We start from the raw sequence: 21,856 nt of genomic DNA on the forward strand, positions 1-21,856 counted from the left end.
TCCCTCCCTCTTCCCAACTATTGTTTCCCTTTCCCCTCACCCATGGTCCTCTGTTAAGTTTCTCCTGTTTCAGATATGAGTGAAAACATATAGTATCTGTCCTTCTCTGCCTGACTTATTTCACTCAGCATAACACCCTCAAGTTCCATCCACGTTGCTACAAATGGCCAGATTTCATTCTTTCTCATTGCCATGTAGTTAGTATTCCATTGTATATATAAACCGCATCTTCTTGATCCATTCATCAGTTGATGGACATTTAGGCTCTTTCCATGATTTGGCTATTGTTGAGAGTGCTGCTATGAACATTGGGGTACATGTGCCCTTATGCATCAGCACTCTTGTATCCTTTGAGTAAATTCCTCACAGTGCTATTGCTGGGTCCTAGGGGAGTTCTATTGTTAATTTTCTGAGAAACCTCCACACTGTTTTCCAGAGGGGCTGCACCAGTTTACATTCCCACCAACAGCGTAAAAGAGTGCCCATTTCTCCACATCCTCGCCAGCATCTAGAGTCTCCTGATTTGTTCATTTTAGCGACTCTGACTGGCATGAGGTGGTATCTCAGTGTGGTTTTGATTTGTTTTCCCTGATGATGAGGGATGCTGAGCATCGTTTCATGTGTCTGTTGGCCATCTGAATGTCCTCTTTGGAGAAGTGTCTGTTCATGTCTTCTGCCCATGTCTTCACTGGATTGTTTTTCGGGTGTGGAGTTTGGTGAGTTCCTATAGATTTTGGATACTAGCCCTTTATCTGATATGTCATTTGCAACTATCTTTTCCTATTCCGTCCATTTCCTATTAGTTTTGTTGATTGTTTCCTTTGCAGTGCAGAAGCTTTTTATCTTGATGAGGTCCCAATAGTTCATATTTGTTTTTGATTCCCTTGCCTTTGGATATGTGTAGAGTAAGAAATCTCTCCCTCTCTCTCTGATCTTCCCCCATGCTCGCTCTCTCTCTCTCTGTCTCAAAATAAATAAATATTTAAAAAAATCTTTTTAAATTTTTTTATTTCATATTTTTATGTTTTATTTTTAGTTTTTAAATTTTACTTCCATTATAGTTAACATAGAATGTTCTATTATTTTCAGGTGTACAGTGTTGATTGAACAATTATATATATTATTTGTGTTCATCATAACAATTTAGTTTCAATCCCTTTCACCTATTTCACCCATCCCCCCACCATCTCCCCTCTGGTAGCCATCAGTTTGTTTTCTATAGTTAAGAGTTTGCTTTTTGGTTTGTCTTTTTCTTTGTTCCTTTTTTTTTGTTTTTTTGTCTCTCTCTCTCGCTCTCTCTCTTTCTTTCTCTTTTGGCCCAAGGAGTTTATTGGGGGCAGGGAGGCTCTGCATCTAAAAGAACATGTTGGGTCTCTTGGTGGTGCAGCATGGCTTGTGCTGGTGACGCAGGAGCCAGTGGGGCAGCAGGCACTCGATCTTGGAGTCCGGGAACTGCTGGGCTGACAGCTGGTGGCACTTGCTGGCTGAAATCTCCTCCGCCTTCATGATCTGCATGGAGCGGGCTGGGCGCAGTGTCTCAGTAGCACTGGGAGACAGCGCCTGCAGTGGTCAGGTCCTGGTACTGCCACTACAGGTTGCAGGCACCACCGTGGGAGTCTGAGCACAGCCAGGTGCCAAAGTTCTTCACCCTCAAGGGGGATTTCTCAACACCTGTCCACAGTCGACGATTTCCCCCAAGCCTTCTTCATCTTCTTTAGCTGAGACACAAAGTACGAGAAGCAGGACTTGGCGACAACATGATCAGGTGCAAAGATCTGCATTCAATAGAGGGGTGGAGTGCGGCATTTGGGGGTGAGCCAGAGGCATCCTACTACCTTGTACTTTCCCAGTGTGCCCAAGGCCTTCAGAGTGCTCTCTCTGCTCTTGCTGCCACCCAAGAAAGGAAGTTTTTGTTCCCTAAATTCTATATATGAATGAGATCATATGGTATGTGTTTCTCTGAGTTATTTCACTTAGCATTATACCTACATCCATCCATGTTGTTGCAAATGGCAAGGTTTCATGCTTTTTTATGGCTAAGTAGTATTCCATATCTTTCTCCATTCATCTATGGATGGACATTTAAGTTGTTTCCATATCTTGGTAAATAATGCTTCAGTAAATATAGAGGTGCATATATCTTTCAAATTAGTGTTTCCATAACCTAAAAAAAGCTTTTCTGATCTGATTAAGAAAGTTAAAAATTATCATGAGAAGAGATAAAGAAAGGAAATAAAGAAAAAATGCAGATCACAGTGACAAATGAGTTTAAAGCTTGATTTCAAGATCCTATCATAAAGTCTATAGAAAAAAATGAATGGTTACATGCATAAGAAGCTATATAGTATAAGGAAATTATTATACCCTAAAAGAATTATGTTAAAGTTAGTGTCTGATTAAAATATTTACATCAATCGATGGTGCGTTGGAGTGTGCCTAGTAGTACATATTGTTAACTTTTTACTTTATAAATTATAATTATTAATTATAAAATATGACTAGTGTGCCTTGAATATACTGTTTTCATTTTTATGTGATGTTCTGCTCCAGTTTATCTCTACCCTTACTTATTTGTATTTATTTTACATGAACTCAAAAACGGCATGCTTATTAGAAAGAATTTTTCAGCAAAAGGAAGACAATCTTTAAGATTAGGGACATCAAGAAGGGGAAACAACAAAGATCAAGTAAAATAAAATAAGAGAGAAAAGTGATGAATTGGTTAGAAACTGATTAATAAGAAAATAAAATGGAATAGATATTTTAGAATATAATTTGAGATTTTTCAGTCATGTAAGTCAATTCTGGAACAAAGTCAGTTCTCTTGAAAAAAACAATGAACTTTTTTGTTGTTTGCACTTTTTTTTTTTTACCATATGTAATTTACAATTATACTATATTTGGTCTATGTAGACCATGTGCCTAGAAACAGATGTAAAAACTGGAATTCATTATTTTATTTTATTATTGATATTTTAAATTTATTTATTTAAATTCAAGTTAGTTAACATACAGTGTAGTATTGGTTTAGGGAGTCTAACCTAGCTATTCATCACTTACATATAATACCAGTGCTCATCTCAGCAAGTGCCCTCCTTAATGCCCATCACTTATTTAGCTTACCCCCCAACTACCTCCCCTCCAGCAACCCTCAATTTGTTTTCTGTATTTAAGAGTCTCTTATGGTTTGCCTCCCTCTGTTTTTATCTTATTTTTCCTTGTCTTCTCCTATGTTCATCTGTTGTGTTTCTTAAATTCTCTGACTGACTTATTTTGCTTAGCATAATACACTCTGACTCCATCCATGTTGTGGCAAATCAAGATTTCATTCTTGTTGATCACTGGATAGTATTCCATTGTGCACATGTACCACCTCTTCTTTATCCATTCATCAGCTGAGACCGTGCCGCATCAAATTATTTTACTTTTTAAAACAATGTATTACATTTCCTGACAAAAGTCACTGCTTTAGTACAAATGCAAAATACTCTCCATCACTACTTAAAGGCTAGAAAGGATCCTAGACTTCAGCTAAGTTAATTTTGGAATAATCAGGAATCAATGGGGAGGGGAAGAGACAAAGGGAAAAGACTAGGGTACCCAGGCTGTGTGATCAACAGTGCTAGTTTACTCCGGACAAAGGCTTTGCTGCTGTCACCTTTCTGACACCACACTTCCAGTTCTCTGGGGTCTTTCCAATTCAGGCTCAGTAATCCTCAGCGCAACATCTTTGCACTGGGGAGACTCTTTCACATTGTCCTTGGTCCTCAATATCCCTTTTTCCCCACAAAATGGAGTCCAGTTTGTGTTCTCAGTCTAAGTACAAAATCATGAGGACAACTGAAATCAATACTCAGACTAAATTAAGCCCGACAGAGTGGGTTCACTGCTCACGAAGTGGATCACAGGATCCAGCCCTAAGAACTCCCTTCCATCCTTATCCGCCTGCTCACTTAGTATAATACACATAGGCCTCTTGGCTGTTCCTTGAACATTAAACGTACTCCTAGCCTGAGGTCTTTACACTTGAAATTCCCCTTTTCTTAGAATGTTCTTCCCAGACATTAGCCTGACTTTGCTTCATCATTATATTAAGTCCCTGTTCATATACTTCTTCACTAGAGAGGTCTTCCCTGGCTACAGTACCCAAGGAACACCCCTTACATACTGTTCTCTCATGACACTTTTCACTGACATTATACATTTGTATGTTTCTGAATAATCACCCCCTCTAGAATTAAAGCTCTAAGAATCTTCACTGCTATAGTCCTCATATCCAAAACAACCTCTAGAATACCGTAGGAGGCCAATAAGTATGTGTCCAATGACCCAACCAGAAGTTGCTAGACATGTAACAGGTGTTCAGTGAGTATCTGAGGAAAATCATATTGACTGAATGAATATGTACACACTTGATGCTAGTTTCAAAAACATTCACGGGGCACCTGGGTGGCTTAGTCGGTTAAGCGTCCGACTTTCGCTTAGGTCACGATCTCACGGTTCGTGGGTTCGAGCCCCGCGTCGGGCTCTGTGCTGACTGCCAGCTCAGAGCCTGGAGCCTGTTTCAGAGTCTGTATCTCCCTCTCTCTCTGACCCTCCCCTGCTCACACTGTCTCTCTCTCTCTCTCCTACAAAAAAAAAAAGAAGTTAAAAAAAAACCATTCATAATAATCAAATTTTTTGTTATTTTAAGTTTGGCCCTAATTATTGATTTGATCAGACTTGGGAGTGTCATGAATGTTTCCTAGAGGAATGCATGTCATTTAGGTTGAGATTTAAAGGACTAATAAATCAGGCAAATAGGATTATGCGTTGAACAAGTAGTTGGAAGCAGAGGAAAAGGGAACTGTTCAAGGCAGAGAGAACATACGTATATATGTATACACAGTGTATACACTTGCTGAACGATTTGAGGGGAAGTTACATGCATCATGGTACTCTATCCCTAAATACTTATGTATACTTCCTATAAATATGGATATTTTTTACATAACCATAGAGTTGTTTTCAACCTCAATTTCACATTGACATAATACTTTTATATGACCTATTGCCAGTATTCCAATTTTGACTAATGACCCAATAATGACTCCACACAGCATTTTTAATTCTTAAGTTTAAAGTCAATTTCTTCTGCTATGTTTAGTTTTCACAATTTCACAAAATTGTAATTTACAAAAATCTAAGAACCACGTTAAGTAGTTGACTTTGTTTGCGTTTTCCTATCTATAAAAGAAGTAATAAGGGGGGCCTGGGTGGCTTAGTCGGTTAAGCGTCCGACTTTCGCTTAGGTCATGATCTCGCGGTTCGTGGGTTCGAGCCCCGCGTCGGGCTCTGTGCTGACTGCCAGCTCAGAGCCTGGAGCCTGTTTCAGCCTGTGACTCCCTCTCTCTCTGACCCTCCCCTGCTCACGCTGTCTCTCTCTCTCTCCTAAAAATAAATAAAACATTAAAAAAACATTAAAAAATTAAAAAAAAAAAGAAGTAATAAGATTTGAAAGGATATTCCCTTACATTACTGAAGTCTATCTCCTGCAGCTTTTTACATTCTATGGTTCCAACTTCAAAACAAACAAACAAAAACAACAAAAAAAGGAGAAAGCCACCACGTTAATAAAAAAGAGTTGCCCAAACTGACCTCCCCTGTATAGTATTTGCTTTGATACTTTATTTGCAATAAAAGTTCTTAATGTCCCAGATAGCATTCTGGGACGAAGAGTAGTGGTGGAGGGGGACAAAGCCTGTTCATGAAGTATTGTTTGTGATAAGGTCACCTTCAAGAAGTATCGAAGTCAGCTAGAGCTAATTCACTAGGTGGTCAGTAAAAGTTCAGAGTAGGACAACATAAACCATCAACACTCCAAACTTAACACGACCAGAGTGGCACAATGGAGGCTTTATGTATAGGAATCCTTTTGCACCCACTTACAAAGTTGCTAAACTGGTTTCTACTTCCTTTGTGGGTGTTTCGGTAAAAGAAGAAAAGCGTGTTTTAGCTTGTCGCTGAGAGCTGATCTCTAATGGAAAGGGAACAGATTCATCAGGATTATTTAACTCCATGAGATTCCTAATTTAACATGGACAAAACCCACCCACACATGGACAAATGACTTCCTTCTCACACCACCCTTTTTTTTTTTTTTCGGATATAAGAAATGCACCTGGATTTATCTGCAAGCCATGTCAAAGGCAGAGGTTTGACAAGTCCTAGATCTTTGATAAAATAATAGTAACACATACCAGAAGTCTTTAGCTGCCTATAGAAACCACCACCAGCATGAGCACACATATGTTTGCCAAGAAGCTACTGGAAAATTTGCTGCTAAAATACATAAACTTAACCAAGGGTTCACAAAACAGATGCATTAAAAACAAAGTCAAATGGCAGGGCTGCAGTGTAGCGGTAGAACTAGGGGCTTTGAAATCAGATATATCCAAGTTTGATTTCTCTCTGACTCTTACTGTGTAGTTTTGGCTAAATTATATATAAAGCTTTCTAACCCCCACCTGCCTCACTAGTTAAAAAGGAGAAATAACATCTACCTGCCAACGCATTAAATTAGGGTTAAATGATATAATGCATGTAAAATGTCCAAGTACAATGCGTGTCAAATGGGAGGTGCTTAAAAATAATTCCCTGAGCCCTTCAGTATGCTGACAAAAAATGGATTTAATATAAGGCCCAACTGATTTTAGGCCAAAGGTATGGAAAGGAGGGAGCTGAGGTTTCCTGAGGGTGTTGGCACAAATCACTGAAGGCAGGAAAACACGAGAACAATTAGGAAGCTCTGCCTATAGTCCTGACAAGGGCACAAGAAGCTTGAACTTGGATGGCACTTGTAGTTGTAAGGAGTACAATGGGGGCGGGAACCTAACTGGAGTCCTAACAACAAGGCCGAATACAAGCTAATGGACAAGGAGTGCAAGGAAGCCTGGTGTGTTTGTCTGCTTTTCCGGAAACAGGAGTGCTGCCCTTGCAACCAGCAGGGGGGAAGGATGGTTTGAGTCAACAGTGGTCACTTTGAATTCTGGAGATATTTTCAGGCACCCACAGAATATTCAGGAGGAGTTTCCCAGCTCCAGCTGGGCATGTGGTGCCTTAAGCTTGACACAAAAGTTAGCATTCACGGTCTACTTTGGGGGAGTCAGCTGCAGAGGTGAGTTGATACCATAGCAGATGATATCTTCAGGAAAGAAGTGTGAAGAGACAATAAGAAAGCTGTGGACCACGTGTATTTAGGTCAGATGTAACAACATTGTTTTGTTTGGTTTTGTTTTTCAGCTTTAAAGGCAGAGTGCCAAAACTACTGTTTGTAAAAAGGTTTTGAAACGGAGCGAGGGAGGGCTTTGTACTTATCTGGTTTCTGGGACATTGGTCAGCTGGCATCTTGTTGAACGACAAAAACCATTCGGAGAGGGTTTCTTCCTTTTTAGGGGGTTAAGAAGAGCAAAAGTGAACACATCTCCTGTGGGTTGATTTAGTGGCAGGAATTCTGGCTGTGATATGCAGAACAAATGACCCCTACAAGTGTCCTTGTCCTAATCCCTGGAATTGTGAACATGTTCCCTTACATGGCAAAGAGGAATTAAGCTTGCAGATGGGATTAAGGTTGCTAATTATTTGGCCTTGAGATAGGAAATTATGCTGATGGGACCAAAGTAATCACAGGGGTCCTCATAAGTAGAAAAGGGAGTCTGGAGAGTCTGTGGCTGAGTGATGTGATATGAGAAAGACTTGATTGGTCACTGCTGGCTTTGAACATGGCAGGGGGTCTCTACAAGCTAGAAAAGGCAAGAAAATGGATCCTTTCCTAGAGTCTCCAGAAAGAAAAGCAGCCCTACCTGCACACATAGCCTTATGAGAAGCATTTTGGCCTTCAGACCATCAAAGCTGTAAAATTAGAAATTTGTGATGTTTTAAGTCGCTCATGTTTTGGTAGTTTGTTAAAACTGCAACAGGAAACTAGTACATCTGCTAAACACTTTGTATGTTATATCTGAGGCAGGACCTATTATTATCCCCATTTGATGAAAAAAATAGAGGCTTGGGGAAGTCATTCTTGTCTGTGATACCAAAGCCCATGCTCTTAACCACTCTTTTCTCACCCTCCAAATTCTTACAAAAGATCTAGAGAGGTCTCTCAAGTTATCATCTTTCTTTCTTAGAAAATTCCTCAATAGTTTTACTCAAAGATATTCATGTCATGATATCAACGGGACAAGAATGGATTATAATCACACATAATAAAAACTATATGAGTATTTTCTTGTTAATACTCATATTTCTTGTTAGGATGACTAGTTACTTTGTAATGGCTGCTTTCAACCAGCAAATAAAAAGGGCCTTATCACAAATAACTAATTTCCATTCCTGGAAGCTTAGCGTTTATGTCCTTTCAGCCTAAATGAGAAGTAGGAGATAAAGGAGTTAAGGTTTTTAGGAAGCCCTTGTTCACAACATTAACTAGTTATTCCTGTCCCAGCTCCTCCCCTGAAGAAGGTGGTCGGCTGTGGCTCCATTACAGCAGGCTGTTAGGCAAGCCTCGGTGGAGTCTTGCTGGAGAAGGAAGAGCATCTGACAGACACAAATAGTCCTCAGAGAGAAACCAGATTAGCAATGTCCAAAGTCAGCCACACCTCACCCTTGTGTTTTAATTCCTGTAGTTTTAATTTTGATAAATAATTTTTAAAATTTTAGTTTTCAGATGTGAAATATTATAGTTTATGTCTTTATGAATTGTACAGTGAGCTCTTCAAAAAGCTTGCCTTCCCTGAGGAAATCTTTTCCTCATACCCTCTCAGCACAAAGGGATGATTTTACCCTGGTGCAAATTAAAGGCCCCAGGATCTCACCTTCCTCAACTTGTAAGATTTCAAGAAATCTAAGCTGAAGAGAACATTATGTAGTGTATGCGCTACTAACTGATTATATCTGATGTGGCTTTTTACTCAGAATGACATCCTGTGACCTCAAATCCTTTGTGCAAAGCGACGCATGAATCCCACACATACATGTGTCCAGGGGCCACACACACACACATGCTCACATGCTTGTGCACATACAGAAGCAGCTTAAACTGTTTCTGAAGCACTTCCTTCTTGGTATAATCTTCAGGCATATTACATAAACTTTTTGAGAACCACTTTGTGAGAATAAACAAGCAAAATGTATACAGCAATTGTCAAAGAGCAGACATGCCTTCTATGTTATTGCAAACAGCTGTACAAGCATTTCTTCATCAGCTGTGTGCTGGAAAGGCAACAGACAGTTTTAGTCAGGAAGACTCTTTCTCTTTCCTCTTTGTCCTTGGTTTAAAATCATGCAATCCAACACGTTAGTAAATAAAGCAACTGAGCTCTGTCACGGCTTCAATTTCTGCAACTATTCTCATAAAACAAATATGAGTTCAAAAGCAGTGATTTCTAATGCTGCAAGTCTTAATAAGAACAACGTCCACAGAATTTTACAGAGAGCTAAAAGCTAGTATCTAATTTGGTAATTATCAACAAGACTGTATATGACAGAAAACAAAAAGATGGTGGCATCTAAGCATTTTTAAAATTCACATAAATATGCAGATTTGTCCTACTAATTACATATTTTGGGTTCCCTGCTAGAAGATGGTACAAAACAGTGAACATAGGGCATAAGTTTTATACATTCTCTCCATTACTGGCAATGCCTTGTCCTCATATAGCCATATTTTCCCTGTTTTTTGCAGTTCTTGGCTATTAACAGTCTATTTTTTCAAATAACTTGGTAGTCCATGACTGTGAAACACAGCAAATCTTAAAGGAAGACAGCAAATTTGGGAAGAAAAGCACAAGAATAGGAGTCAAATATTTGGCTCAGAAACTAATTAGTTGCATGAACCTGAGATAAGTCTTTTAAATTAGATTTAGTAAATCCTTTCCTGTTCTACCACCTATTTTAGCAATATAATTAACCAAAATAATCAGATCAAATATTAATCAGCACCATCTGTAACTCAGAATAATTCAATTCTATTTGGAATGACCGGTGATAATGTCAACACATGGCATACCAGCTTACACAAGGGTGATTTTTAAGTCAACAAGGAAGAGCTAAGAAACCTGTTATTGTCAAATTTATGATTGAAAAAAATCATTAAGTCTTCCATACACATGGCATACATGGTTTTGTGTATGTACCACCTGTGGAGAAATGCATAAGCACAATAAACTATGGTTTAAGGAAGGACAAAAGGGAAGTCTAATGCAGATGTTTGGACACTCAAACCACACTGTGTTTAAGATAACTATGAAACCTCAGTGATGAATAGGATATGGATGAGGAATTACAAAGTGTTTCTGTTTGCTTGTTGGTATGCTCACCTTTTTAGTTATTTTATTCATATTAATCTCTATGTTAGTAGATTTGTTTATGGTGAGGGTTAGATGACAATAATGGCGGCATATTCTACATTTTATATGTAGTTTGAGTCTGTGTAACTTCAAGGTGATGTGATTTCACTGCAGCTACAGGCGTACATCTAGGAATGTCATCTACATCTACATTTTCTACTTGTTGAAGAGATGGGCCTATGTTGGAATATGGGTCTTCATGACCCTTTCTTTGAGCTGACTATAAGATGAGGTCCCACCTGACACTTGCCTCAAGGGTTGCCTTCCATGGGCAGACAGTCTGGGCAATCAGGACTAAGAGATGAAATCTGAAAATCAAAGACTATGTAGAGTAAGAGTCTAATTGAAGTCATAACAACAGAAGCCACATGCAAGCAAATGGATAAGGAAACTAGCCTATAAAGGGGAATGGAAAAGACTTGCAGAGAAATGTGAAAACGAGAGACCTTGGGGAAGCAGGGAGAGAGAGAAAACCTTGACTCCTGACTTTCTAGGACCAAGTCCTATCCCCATGAAGCCATAGGTGTTGATGCTTGCCTGATCATTATTATCTCTTTTTTAAAAATATGATTGGCTCAGTTTTAATTTCTTGTGACTCAGCCTTGACTTGAAAGAACACTACTATTCAAACAGTATGAAACACACTGAGGGAATATATTTATACACACACACACACACACACACACACATATGTATGCTTGTATGTATGTATATATTTGTTTGACCCTTACTAAAGCTCTGAAAGAATATCACTACTCAGCGCCTGGGTGGCTCAGTTGGTTAAGCATCAAACTTCGGCTCAGGTCATGATCTTGCAGGTCACAAGTTTGAGTCCCATGTCAGGCTCTGTGGTGACAGCTTAGAGCCTGGAGCCTGCTTGGGATTCTGTGTCTCCCTCTCTCTCTGCTCCTCCCCCTCTCATTCTTTCTCTCTCTCTCAAAAATAAAATGTCTAAAAAATTATTAAAAGAAAAGAATATCACTCTTATTTTATAGACAATGAAAAGGAAAAAGGAAGATTTTGATCAACATTGTAGAATTGTGTTCAACCATGCGATTTTCAACTCTGAACTGTCTGTCTCCATTATGCCACACAACCATCTCCATTACATCCAAAGGTAGTTTCTTCTTAGTAGCTAATAAGGTTCCTCCACAATCATAAATGTTCTTGTTTGCCTGGAATAATTGGAACCCTGCCCAGAATTCCCATAGTTTGGTCATGTTTTCTTACTCCTAACACCAGGGAGCCCTCACCCCAATTCTGTAAATCTGATGGTACTGCATACAGGGTTTGGGTATAATGGGTAAGTAAATCTTTCTGAAAAGATAGGCTATTTTGAAGAATCAAAGGTGAAAGATTTCCAACTAACTTTTAAGTACACTGAGGGTAAGACCATGTTTGTGCTTGGCACATAATAGAAATTCAAATATCTAAAATGTGCTAGGTAAACTGTATGTGTTCACTTGGCTAGGTGATATGTCCAGTTGTTTAGTCAAATACCAATCACTCGTTGCTGTGAAGGTAATTTTTATTTGTTATTGATATTTAAATCTGTGCATGTTGAGCAAACTGAGTTACAGTTGATTAATGTGGATAGGTCTTAGCCAATCGGTTGAAGGTCTTAAAAGACTGGGATTTTCTAAAGAAGAAGGAATTAAGGCTCAAACAGGGACACATAAACCTTTCCAGCTTGCCTGTCCTGTCCTGTAGAATTAAGACTGAACACTGAAACATCACTTCTAACCTGAATCTCCAGCCTGCCAGCTTGCCCAACAGATTCCTGGTGTGCCAGCTCTCACACTGTGTGAACCAATTTTTTAAAAATAAATATCAATGGAGAGAGCGAGAGCAAGAGAGATTATATATATTTTATGCATTATATATGTTATATGTACACAAATATAAAACATAATGTATATAGACAATACACTATTATATATTAATTATATAATATAATATATTGATTAATATTTTAATTTTAATCAATATATGAATATTATAATATACATTTCCCATGGTTCTGTTTCTCTGGAGGACCTTGACTAATATTTAAGGTTTGCTGAGCTTGTTGGAGTGGAAACACCTGAATCAGGAGACGCTAAAGAGAAAATATAATTTCAAATTTGCAGCCAGTCCTTTGTAAAAGTGAGGGTGGAGTACCTGAGTAGATGTCACTATCCTAAGCAGGATATCTTAGTGAATTATTCAGTACAAACCTAGGGCCAGAGCCTAGACTAGAATGGGAGGTAAAGAACTCACCAGCTGTGCCACCTTCCCAGTTCCCAGATGTGTTAGAGTTGGAAGCCAGGTAGGGGTTATTAGAATAGGCTGCAGAAGAAAAGCAAAGGGCCCAGCAATGTGTTAAGAGGACAGAGTATGAGAAAGAAATCCCTTGTGTTGAGGAATTGTGGTAGTTCCCTAGGAAGAGTGGTGACTGATACCGAGTCCACTGGTACTGAATACCGTTCCCTGATTTTTGCAGAAGTCACCTTCACCATGTTGTCCCTTCCACCCTCCTACATCCAATAAAGTGACACTTGTAATGTTTTAGTTGTGCTGTGGGGGGGTCAAAGAAGGATGTGGGGTTTCCAACTTGAAGCAAAGTAGGCCGGTAAGCAAGATTGTGCACCCAGCAAGTGCAGCAAAGAGTGATGAGCAATGATTAGAAGCAACAATGGCAAAGAACCAAGTTGCACATAGTCTGATTCAGTGACAGCTATTTTTTTCAAATGTTTATTTATTTTTGAGAGGGGGAGAGAGAGAGAGAGAGAGAGAGAGAGAGAGAGAGAGAGAGCGCGAGAGAGGGAGGGGGAGAGAGAGAGAGAGAGAGAGAGAGAGAGTACGAGCCAGGGAGGGGCAGAGAGAGAGGGAGACACGGAATCTGAGGCAGGCTCCAGGCTCTGAGCTGTCAGCACAGAGCCCAATGCAGGGTTCGAACTCACAAACAATGAGATCATGACCTGAACTGAAGTTGGACGCTTAACCTACTGAGCCACCCAGGCACCCCCAGTGACAGCTATTCTTGAAAGCAGTGGATGTTCAATTGTTTATACTTGGAAGGAAAACAGTTTAAATAAGATAGCAGGCTAAAGCTTACAAGTAATAGCCAAAAGTAAACATTAGGATAAGACAATCCTGAGGTTAAACCCTACCCCACCGTTGACCAAAGGGTGATCTTGCGCAAGCTATCTCTCTGAACTGTTTCTTCATTTAGTGAACTGGGCAACTTAAAAAAAATTCTTTAAAATCTTAAAAAAGACACTGCATGTAAAGCACATAGCAGACTACCCAGCACATAGAAAAACACTCAAACAGTAGGTATTATCATTAATAAAGAGACACCTGTAAATATTTTAATATGCTTTGTAAATGCCACTTAGAACTAACATTTGTCCTTGATGTTCAGCTGTGACAGGTCTTTCCCACTGAAAGCCAAGCTTTTTGTCTTCACAGCATTCTGGCTTCACCAATAGGAAGTCATAGTCCTTTTGAATTTATTTTTCACTGATCCATTTTTAAAAATGTTTGGAGATATGTTTACAAGATGGTTTGGGTTTTTACAAAAGTGTAATTGTTGGTTTGAGGTCAAGTGTTATGACATACAATTAGTACACTGTATAAGTCTGGTTTTTCAAAAGCGTTTCCATTTAATCCCTGAAAATGTTTCAATTACTCCTGTTCTTCATTTTTTTAATGTTTATTTATTTTTTGGGGGGGGGGCAAATGGAAGACACAGAATCGGAAGCAGGCCCCAGGCTCTGAGCTGTTAGCACTGTGGGGCTTGAACTCACAAACTGTGAGATCATGACATGGGCCTCAGTCGGATGCTTAACTGACTGAGCCACTCAGACACCCCTCTCCTGTTCTTGATTTTTAAAGTAATTTCAAGGAATTGTTTTCTAAGACATTTTAAAGTACTTTTTAATTAAAATTTAAAGTTCTATTAAAGTCTTAACCTTTAGAGAAGTCTTTAGAGAAGACTACATATTCAATATTAAACATCTGGGCAATACAAAAAAGTAATAAAATAACAACCACCTCATCCTATGCCCATCACCCACAGGGAACCATTACTAAACAACATACAACCTAATATACTGAATACCTTTTTAGTTGACAACTTTGAGATATATTGTAGAGATTTTAATCAATAGGTTTAGCTCAGAAGGATGATAGTCTTATCTACCATACACCATTTTAAAAATGTAGGAAAATAGGATGAAAAATGTTAGTCATTTTTTGTTCTTCCTTTTATGAGTAGGAAAATTATATAAAAAGTATTTTACACTCCCTGTGTTTGGATGAAAGCCAATTAGATAATAAAGACACATCAAGACTTCCTGATTTTAGATATAATTTGGGGAAATATATCAGAGAAAACTCCCGTATTTTCATAAAGGATGACTGGCTTAATGGCATCAGTCTATCCCCTCCCTGTGCTTACTAACAGCAGACCCTGACTCCAGTCACATACTGTCGGAATATAGTGAGGGAAGCCAGGTAAGGCAGGAAAGAACAAAAGAAAACAAAACCAAAGACTGAAGCATATCTTCATGATACACGGGCTTTGATAAATTAATAGAGAAATGAGTTTTCTTCACCTTTAAACTGGCAAAGATGCTTTTAAAGTAATGATACTCAGTGGTGAGAGTGAGGTCAACTCCTCATATACTATTAGAGGGAATGTAAATTGGTGCTAGCTTTCTAGAAGATAATTTAATACATTTGATTTTAAAAAATTGTAAGAATGTGCATACCCATCAGACCCAGTAACTCCAATTCTGGTGATTTATTCTAAATACAAGAATCATAAAGACAAATACCATATGATTTCACTCATATGTGGAATTTAAGAAACAAAACGAGCAAAGGAAAAAAAGAGAGTGACAAGCCAAGAGATAGACTCTTAACAAATTTTTTAATGTTTATTTTTGAGAGGCAGACTCTAGGCTCTGAGCTGTTGGCACAGAGCCCAAAGTGGGGCTTGAACTCATGAACGGAGAGATCTGAGCTGAAGTCAGAGGCTTCACTGACTGAGCGACCCAGGGTTCCTCCAGACTCTTGGGTATAGAGAATAAACTGATGGTTACCAGAAGGGAAGTGGGTGGGGGCAGAGGGAAAATAAGTGATGAGAATTAATCACTTGTCATGATGGCACTGCTATGGAATTGTTGAATCACTATATTGTACACCTGAAACCAACATAACAGTGTATGTTAAGTCTACCGGGATTCAAATAAATTAAAAAGGACTATTCACTAGTAAATCATTCATAAATATGAAAAGAATAAAAACAGTTTAACCATACATAATAGATGAATAGGGCTAAAAAGATTAATATAGAGTGAAATATTATGCAATCAATAAAATTCATGTTTTTACTGTTAAGTTGATAAAAAATAAAATGAACTGTTTATATTTCTAAAATTGAACACCATCTTTCTAAAATTGAACACTCTGCAGGTCGAAATGTCCATCCTCTATTCTTTCAAGATTTAGTAAAGAGCACTATCATCCACTCATTAGCTCATGCCAAAATTGTAAGAATCATTCTTGCTTATTTCTTTTATCCTCTAAATCCTATTTATTAGCAAGCCCTGCTTCACTTCCACATTTATTTAAAATCTGTCTACTTCTCTCTGTCTCCACTGCCAGCATCTCACTCCAAGCTACCTTGATCTTTTGCTTGGATCATGACAGTAACTCTACATGGTCTCCACTCATGTCCCTCAGGTTATTCATAAAGATGATCATGTTATGACCTTTGTATTAAATTGTTGTTGTTGTGTAACAAATTACCCTAAATTTAGCAGCTTAAAAACCACACAAATTTATTATCTCACAAGTTATTATTATTATTTGTTTGGATTAGGAGTCCAGGCATGGCTTTGTTGGGTTCTCTGTTCAAGAGCTCAGTGTTGGCCGGGGCCACTAGTCTCATCTGAGCTTCTTCCAAGTTCACTGGTTGTTGGCAGAATTAAATTCCTTGCAGTTGTAGGGCTGGGGCCTTTAGCAACTAGAGACTACGCACTGTTCCCTGCCACTTGGGCCTTTCCACACAGCAGTTTGCTTCTCAGAGCCAAAAGGAAAGCATATTTGCTGAAGTCAGAGTATCTCTGACTTCTGTCTGGGATCTCTAGATCCTCTGTTAAAGGCCTCACTTGATTGGGCCAGATCTACCCAGAATAATCTCCCTCTGGAATAACTTAAATCAACTGAGTAAGGACCTTAATTATATTTCCAAAAATCCTCTCGCCTTTGCCATGCAATATAACCTAATCGTGGAGTGATAGGTCTTCAAATTCATATTCATATTCGTGCCCATGCTCACTAAATGGGAAAAGGTGTACAAGGAATGTCTACTAGAGGCTGAGAGTGTTGGCAGCTTGCATGGACTACATGAATTCATATGTTGAGACCTCTGTTCCCTTGGGACAGGGCAAGAAGGTGGGGCCTTTGGGACGTCATTAGAGTTAGATTAGGTCATGAGGGTAGAGATCCCAAGATGGGACCAATGTCCTTTTATGGGAAGGACCAGCGCTCTCTCTCTGCCATGCGAGGATATAACAAGAAGGCAGCCCTTTGCAAACTAGGAAGACTGCCTTCCTCAGACACCGGATCTGCTGGCACCTTGATCTTGGACTTCCCAGTCTCCACAACTGTGAGAAACAAATGTTGGTTGTTTCAGCCACCTATTCTGTTATACTAGCCTGAGCTGACTAGCACAGAATTCTGTCTACCATGTCTCCCATTCCATACTTGGCTCCGGGTGACCCGACAGTATTTTGCATGGTACATCTTCTTTTTAAAGCTTTCTGTATTTTCTGAATTTTCTACAATGACAACATGTTAACATTTTTCCTCTGCAAAAAATCTAATGTCATGCATTCTTCTGCCTTAAATCTTTCCATGGCTTCTCATCATCCTAGAAGACTCCAAACACCTGGTGGCCAAAAGTCCTTGTATGATATGGCTCCTACCTGCTTTTCCACTTCTCTTCCCTTCAGAGAACTTTTAAAATCATTGTGCTTGTTCATTTCCCTAAGCAGAATGTAAGCCTAAATAAAGCAGAGCCTTTCTGTCTTGTATCACAGGATCTAGCTCGGAGCCTATCACCAAGAAATTGCATATGCGCTGGGATGAACAAATGGAAAACGAGTCTTTCTAAGGTCAGCCTACATAACATATGCAATGCATGTAAACTTGAAATAGTATAGAAAAATATGAGGATCCTTTTTGCAGTTATGGGACTAATTGTAGCATCCATGAAGGCAAAGAGTTAGAACCCTCGACAGTGACAGACTCTTAAGGAACAATCACAAAGAGAGAGGCCTATGGGACTCTTGCTGGTCAGGGCATCTACTGTTAAAGTTTGCAAATCATTGCTATTAATATCCTCAATCACAAAAGAGACTACTTTTACTACCACTGCTGATAAATTTGGTAAAAACAACAACAACAACAAAAGCTTGGCAGCTTCAAAAGTTGATGAGTTCTTGTCACTGAACTTTTTCCAAAAGAAGTAAACAGCCATTTGGCAGGAATGTTCAAGAAGGAATATGAGACATGGATAATATGTTAGAAGAAACTGCTATTTAGGTTGGGTTAAGTCATAGGGAAGCAAATTGGGGGTACATAGGCCACATTTCTTTTGTGGATGTGTTTGTTTGGAAGACACAATCTTTATTTAAATTGGTTTGAATGTCCTTAGATAGGGTGTAAGCTCTAGAATTCCTGTGGTTTCTGTCACTTCTATTATTTGCAAATGATGGATGTGGTCATTCACGAGCCCAAACACAGATGTGGGAATGCCACCCCTGGACTCTCAAAGTTCTCTTTCAACACCTGATTATAAAGGACAAGATGCCGTGCTAAGAGAGTTGTTGACATGGAGGAGGTACGCTTTACGCTAATAATAATCATCACTGCATGACTTTCAAACTCTTTCTGTACTCTTTATCCTTGGCATTCTAGCCTATATACTTAAGCTTGTGGCTCACTTTGAAGATTTTATCTGTTGTCAAAATATTAACTTAACCTTTTCCAGTAAGAAACTTGATAACAATCCAATACATCTGTGGACCAAAAGAAAAAGAATCTTTTTGTTCCTGGTTGAAGAATAAATATGACCCAGTTCAGATATTTGAAGAAATATATATGAAGTAAGAAGTCTCTCTAATCATGCAAATATTGACTTCATCCTTGAAGTTCTTTTTTATTTCAGAACACTGAGTTACAATTACATTTTATTTTATTAGTGAACATCTTAACCACTGAGGTGGACGGACTTCATGTCCTACCACCAATTTTTACTGTTTAAGATGCTGAATTAATATCTGATGAAGAGATGCCGACATTTCCTCTTCTCAGTAATAAAGAGCAACTAGGAAGAGCAATGTGTGTTGTGTGTGAGAGGAGGTAATTAAGCTAGCCTCCTTAATGAAAGATGTCTTCTTTTCTTTTCCCTGAGAGAGACAGAGAGAGAGAGACAGAGAGAGACAGAGAGAGAGAAGGAGAGAGAGAGAGAGAGAGAGAGAGAGAGAGAGAGAGAGAGAGAGAGAGAATCTCAAGCAGGCAAAGAAGTGTTCACACCTGTGCTTTCCTGAGCAATGTAGGCCAGGTATGTTAGGTGTAAAAACAGAGGCTACAGGCAAAAAATGTCTTGAGTAGCAGCTAAAACTAGTTATGATCTTGGAAGGTAAATGGATTTCACAAGTCATATTATCAGCTTGATTCAATGTGACCCCAGTCAATTAGCCAATTGTGATCCATAATCCATAGCTGATACTAAGCTAAATATGATAGCATTTGACAGGTAATAAATAATACCTTCTTCACAAAGTCATTCTCAATTTAAGGCAGTTACATTTACTTAAAACATGAGGTACCTCCTGTTAATTTTCTGGGTGTAAGATATCCCACAGTCGTGAATTAAATTTTTCAGACCATATTCAAAGGTGAAATTTATACTAAAATTTCACCCTGATTGTATTACATCTGGATTACATAAATATAAATATTAAGTACTTCAAAATTAGCAACAGTCCTCCTCATAAGTTTTGTTTTTATATTTTTATGATTTCTAAAAATATTAAAAGGCACTAGCTGGAATTACTATACAGCTATGTAATACATAGCTTAAAAACAGTTGCCTTTTAAGTTTTGCACCTTTTGGTTCACATAATGCTAAATATTAAACATAAGTAAAACGTAGAATATATTTCATTATTCGTGGACTTTTTTTTGTTTCATGGTTTATACTTGTGTTACCAGGGGTGTAAAGGGATTAATGATAATCCTTTGTGAACTATACTATCATAGATTTACAGAAATGCAGACTTGCCTAGCTTTCTGATTATTTTTAGAAAATGCTCTAAAATTAAGAGATTAAAAAGCACATACAGGAAGGACTCAGACATGCAGCATACCCATCTGTGAATCATTAACACCATCGTTTATAATGATCTTTTCTCTTTGGTCTAAATTTTATTTATGATTAAATAGAATATTTATATATTTTAGGTGCTGGCAGTTATTTAAAAATATTTGCTTTTATTTCTTTCCTTCACTGCATTTTAAACAGTTAAAATTCTATATTAAATAAAACAAAACAAAACCCTGAGGCACAGAGGGGTAGTTGAAAATTGCTACTTTCCCTTATACTTCTCTGAACTGCATTTGTTGTTCTGAATATTCAGGCAAGCAAAATCATGTGCACATCCTGTCTGAGGGCTTTTTCTACATTTATATGTGAGAATTTCAGTAATCTGTGTCAAAATCAGAATGCTTATCAGTTTTTCAGAACTCATCATGAAAACTCAGAAAGAGTTATGGCTGAAGGAACTCTACCAGATGCTCTGGTCTCATACCACATCCCTGGCATTAAAAAGAGGACAAGTTCTGGGAGGGCACGGATTGTATATAAACAAGAGCTTGTGAGACGTGGCATGATTCAATGGAAGAAGAAGCACCTGGGCTAATGTCCCGTTTCTGCAACTTCTGTGTGATCCTCGGCTTGTGAGACTCAAATGAGACAGTGTGGGTCAGAGAGCCTCATCTACATGAAGTCCCTAAAAAAACCTTATGTATCAACCAAGTTTTCAAATTAAAACACTCTACTGTACTCTAGTCTCCCCATGGGAGCCAGCAATCTGCCACTATTACACCTGGAAGAAGTGACCCAGGATTAGGAGTTCCCAAAGTTCTATTTCTACTTGAGTGAAAAATGAAAATAACTAGGCAATGTTGGTATGCCCTCCGCCAAACTTATGTACGGCAGGGAAACTGGACTATGGTGCCAATCCCTCTTTAATGTTTACTGCTAATTGCTCTGATCAAGGGAGTCACAACCATGCACAAGGCATCTGTGGACATTTTCCAGCCATATGCAGTATCTATGCTTTGCTTGCAAAGAGAAGATGAAGCAGCAGGTAACTCTGAAAGGAATCAGACTCTAGTGAGCAAACTGGGTTTGTTTTCATGCAATGACAAAGTCAGTCAAAACAGGGCTAAGAAACTGCCAGATGTAACAAAGTAATGATCAAACTAGAGGAGCTCTAGAGAGGCCCAGAGAAAGAGGGTTATCTTCTCTTCTGTATGATGGAGCTGTTACAAATTAATGACCAGGGGAAAGCTATGGAAGGCCTTGGACTCAGAGGATTTTGAATGGGAGAGTCTAGAACTGCAGCTTCCTATCCAGTCTGAACAGCTGATTAATCAATTTCTTTATTCATCAGCTGAAAGACCCATAGGACCATAAACTGCACTAAAAAGTGGGGATTCAGTGGTGGAGAAAGACACAGCCACTGCCCTCCAGAAGCTCACAACAAAACAAGCAATCACAGAAGGACCAATTAGTACTATGATAGGGATGACCGTGCTGGGGAAACACGGAAGTGGGTGGTGTTAATTTCAGCTTTTGTAGAATCAAGGAGGTCTCACCAGAGGAAGTGATGCCCAAGTGGAGACCAGGAGGATCTTTTGAGAGTGGCCAGAAAAGGTGACCAAAAATGGCATGTACAAAGGTCCAGAGGCAGGGGAGAGCTCAGAAAATGGGGAAAAGGAAGCAGCTCGGTAAAGGGACAGTGATAGAAGATAATGAAAGAGAACTTGACAAGAGATGGTATGAAAAGATAAGGAGAGACTGGATCATGAAGGGCCGTATGAATCGTGATCAGAGGTTTGGGAGATGGGAAATCAGAGGGAGGCAATGAGGAACCACTGAAGGGTAAGTACTTGAGCAAATCTCTAAGCTTCACTTCTTCACCTAAGAGAAAGAATTCTCCTTGCCTCAATGAGTTATAATGAATACCAAATAAAAGCATACAAAGAACTTTGTAAACTATAGAGCTTTATAGAAATATGCTGCAATGTTATTCCTTTCCTCACTGGAAAAATACAAGTACCAAAAACAGATATTCTTTAAAAGGTTTATTTTGTATTAAATAGGTCTTCCCCTCTTTACTTTAAAG

At 38.7% G+C, this 21,856-nt stretch overlaps 1 protein-coding gene and 1 pseudogene across 2 annotated transcripts in view; both read right to left on the minus strand.

Moving 5' to 3' along the window:
- Positions 1 to 21,856, minus strand: part of OXR1 (oxidation resistance 1) — a 360,417-nt gene that overhangs the window by 122,000 nt on the left and 216,561 nt on the right. The window lies entirely within an intron of this gene.
- On the minus strand, positions 1,354 to 12,883 carry LOC144218315 (large ribosomal subunit protein eL20-like; annotated as a pseudogene).

The sequence above is a fragment of the Crocuta crocuta genome, unplaced genomic scaffold, assembly GCF_008692635.1.
Source record: "Crocuta crocuta isolate KB4526 unplaced genomic scaffold, BGI_CrCroc_1.0 scaffold39, whole genome shotgun sequence".
In the NCBI taxonomy this organism is placed as follows: Eukaryota; Metazoa; Chordata; class Mammalia; order Carnivora; family Hyaenidae; genus Crocuta; species Crocuta crocuta.